This window comes from Euprymna scolopes, chromosome 7, assembly GCF_053919585.1.
Source record: "Euprymna scolopes isolate OS-2025 chromosome 7, ASM5391958v1, whole genome shotgun sequence".
In the NCBI taxonomy this organism is placed as follows: Eukaryota; Metazoa; Mollusca; class Cephalopoda; order Sepiida; family Sepiolidae; genus Euprymna; species Euprymna scolopes.
In genome coordinates, this window is record NC_136488.1 from 70,043,694 (window position 1) to 70,047,731 (window position 4,038).

At 34.5% G+C, this 4,038-nt stretch overlaps 1 non-coding gene and 1 pseudogene across 1 annotated transcript; both read right to left on the bottom strand.

The window, feature by feature from the left end:
- Window positions 1–1,651: 1,651 nt before the first annotated feature.
- On the bottom strand, window positions 1,652–1,745 carry LOC145280652 (U6 spliceosomal RNA; annotated as a pseudogene).
- Window positions 1,746–2,295: 550 nt separating this feature from the next.
- LOC145280646 (U6 spliceosomal RNA) lies at window positions 2,296–2,400 on the bottom strand. The gene has a single exon (XR_013868607.1). It is a non-coding gene; the product is annotated as a U6 spliceosomal RNA (small nuclear RNA).
- Between the last annotated feature and the right edge of the window lie 1,638 nt (window positions 2,401–4,038).

Consider the following 4,038-nt stretch of genomic DNA (forward strand, 5'->3'; position numbering starts at 1 on the left):
TCGATTCTAGTTGATCGCATACAAGTCAGTTTTTTTAATCTTTTGAAGTAAATACTATATATTAGGTATAATATTATTTTCAATAGAGAATTAGCTCTGTAATAATAAATACGAAATTTGCATGAATTAAAATATACTTAACCCTATTTTACGACCTGGAAACTCCAGATGTCTCCAGCTCCCACTAGCGTTCTATATTTTTACATTGATTATTAAGTAAAAATAACAGGACTTCTTGGATTATTGAGGAAAATGTAACCATTAAAATACAAATTATTTCAAAATAAATATTATTATATATTTTTAATTAATTAGTTCAAATAAGTTTCTCAAATTATTGGAGATCAAGTTGGCCATTAAATTACAGAATATGTATTTATATTTATGAACTTAATATTTTCTATCTTTATATTAGATTAAGATAGCAACCCTTCTTGGTTTCTCAGGGGAAAAGTGGCAATTAAAATACCATTAAAATACATAAAATTAATTTTTCATCAGTATTGTTATATATGTTGTTCTTTAATTAGTTGATGATGAAACGAAAATAGTTATACAATTAAAAAGAAATTAAACCCTTATTTAATCAATTATTATTGGCTCACATGGAGCTTTCACACAAGTCAACAACCGATCTGATTGGAAACCTGTGGTGTCCTCTGCAAGCTGAGTGATAACAAGTCTCCACAGACGTCCAGCTCTCTCTCCACCTCCTTCGATAGCGTTTGCAAATAAATTTGCGTCATTGCAACAGCGATTTACCATTGATTTCTCGCTGGCAGTGGTCATTGGTTTGTACTGGGACCTGAGTGGCACCCAGCCTCTCCAATTATTATTATTATTATTATTATTATTATTATTATTATTATTATTATTATTATTATTATTTTGTTTTCATTAATGTACGTGTATACATTTCCCTACCAAACTACTCTGTCAATTATCAGTCTAAAGACTCGAGATTTGACATAACAGGTATTGAGATTTGAGAAAGTATTTTAAATCGGTTTTCGCCCGGAAATTTAGCTGTCAAGGGATCAAAGTTCAATTTGATTTGAGCCCAAAGCAATTAATGTAAAGAGGTCAAAATTGGGGTCAAATTTAAAAAAAAAATTGATCCCAATTTTGACCTCTGCGGTCTCTACTAAATTACTCAACCAATTTTTGGTCTAAACATTTGAAATGTTTCATAAAGTGTATTTAGATATAGAGCAAGCTTTTTAACCGAATCTTGGCCAAAAACTTGGCTGCGAAGGGATCAAAGATCGAAATATTTGACCTTGGCGGTCTCTAGCAAACTATTTGGACAATTTGGGTCTAAACATTTGAAATTTTACATAGATGGTATTCAGACATTCCGCGAGCTTTGTAATCAGTTTTTTGGGCGACAATTTGGCTGGCAAGAAGTTAAAGTTGAAAGAGTTGACCTTAGCAGACTCTACCCAACCCCTCCGCCAATTTTGGGTCAAAACACTTGAAATTTTATATGTATGTTACCTGGACATGAGTCAACATTTCAATATATATACATATATGCACATAAAATTATGAATAGTACATAGGGCCCGACAAAAGCCGGGCAGAACTGCTAATAAAAAAAAAAGATATTAAAAATGAAAACAAAAAAAGAAATGTAAAGATGTTGAATGGAAAAAATACGAAACACTTCACGAAATTGCGTGTCATCCTTGCACATCTTCTCTGTATCGTTCCAATTTTAGTACATGTACTGTCGAAGCGTGTACAAACGTATCGTGTTACTGTTGCTATATATAGAATTCTTTCTCTTTTCCCTTTTGTTTTTGCTCTTTTGAATTTGCATATCTCTTAAATAAAATCACATAAAAATAATTATTCAACAATTCCACAATGGTGTATAAGCAAATATTCGTATAAATACACTATAATCTAGAGTTTCATAAACGCGGATTTATTATGCAGTGTTTTACGACAAAATAAACATTAATTTTATAAATGAGAACCAAAAGTAAATTGCGAAGAGTAAATAATAACGGGAGATAACTCGATCCATTTTTTTTTTGTTTTTTGCTATTTATTTGATCATTAGGGCTATAACGACAGCATGTTCTTTTCATTGTTTTGACTCTCGAGTGTATATCCGACACAGTTGAACACAACTAATCAACCGAGAACCACATCACTCTACATAAAACATATAAGATATCAATAGATATATACCTGAGAATCAAAACAAGGAAAAGAATATGCTGTTTTCATAGCCCTAGTAATGAAAAACATTAAAACTTACAAAAAGAATATAAAAACGTTGGCTGCAAAAATATGGAACGCTTCACGTATTTGCGTGTTATCCTTGCGCAGAGGCAATGTGAATCTTCTCTGTATCGTTCCAATTTTAGTATATGTACTGCCGAAGCGTATATAAACATACTGTGTTACCGTTGGTATATCTATCTACATCTTCCTTAAATGAAACTTGTTTAAGAAATGCCAATGACGTTGCCTATCTTGAAAGTAAAATTGCGCAACTAAATCCCACAGAGGTGCGACTCAGCAAGGTTCAGGCTGAAGTCGACTCAACAAGATGAACGTAACCTGGAAATAAAGTCTTCCTAACACGATGAAACGTGACGTTTTCCATGTTATTGTTACATCAGTCATATGTGAGTAGCAGGTGGAATTTTACCAAAATTTGGAGAAGGGACTTTTACCAAAATTTGGAGAAGAAAATTAATAGTGTATATACGAGATGTCTTAAATAACTTTCCAGACTTTTTCGTGTAGCCACTTTAATTGATATTACATGCATGAAACTCTAGTCTCCTTTGAAGTAATCTCTTCCAGTTGTAATGCACTTGTTGTACCATCTCAACAACTTCTGGAAAGCCTCATGGAAGGTTTGGACTATAGGGGGGGGTAGGAACTGTCTTGATGAACATCTTGGTCAAATAGTCTGTAACAAGGATTGAGCGCCTTTGGGATAATCTTTGCACAAATATTCTGCATCTTCAGTCGCTCGTGAATAATTGTATATACAGATCCTACACTGACATCAAACTATGTACTTATTTTCTCTATAGACACACGACAGTCCTTAGCTATGGAGTTCTTTATTTGGCCAGTCCAGATTGCCATGGGCTTGGAATATATACCTACATTAAAGATGGCTTTCCATGTGGTAGGGGCATCTGCAGAGAAGACCTTAAATCATCCTATATATACTTTCAGATTGCACTTGCCCATACCACTGCGTTTATATTTGCCCTCTATCGCCCCCAAAACAGTTGAGTTACTATCTTTAAGAGTTTATCTTAGAAAATAGACCACATCCTGTCTGCTCATCTTTCGGCTAACATTCACGTCTGTGGAGACTTCAATGTTCACAATGTGTAATAATTAGTCCACTCAAACAAGACAGATAATGATGGGAGGTTCTGTCACAATTTCTCCATTGCTTATGACCAAACTCCGCTTGTTCATGGACCCACCTGTGTGCCCACCACTAACGGTCAGTATGCAAATCCCCTAGACCTTTTTCTCACAACTTTCCCTGAGCTATGTTCATCTTCTGTTCTGTCTCCACTGGGATGTTCCGACCACTTATTGTATCAGTTGAGATAAAAACGAAATGTAATAAGTCCTCGGACGTAACTATTCATCATACAGTATATCGATACATTTATATCGGATCTACCTCTGCATTCCATGTTTAAAAAGAATGTGTCCTCTACAGTTTCAGACCTGATGGAATGGTTAATTGTAGGTATGACCGCTTTATCTAAAAAAAAATTCCAGCGAAAATTTAACACCCAACCAGGGTTCTCTTCGGAATGTCTTGCAGCCAGTGCGTACAGAAATCATTTTTTCCATTGCTTCCAACGTAATAGATGTACTGAAATTGCCAGCAACCACTGCTAAATAAAGAACACGAGAGAATTGTATGTTCAGTTCGTAAAGTCAAATGTAGCTGAGCAGCAGTTTGGTTCCCACCAATTTTGGCAAATAGCAAACAGGGTCATCAACATAAATGTATGCTCTATCCCAACCGTTATCAATGGA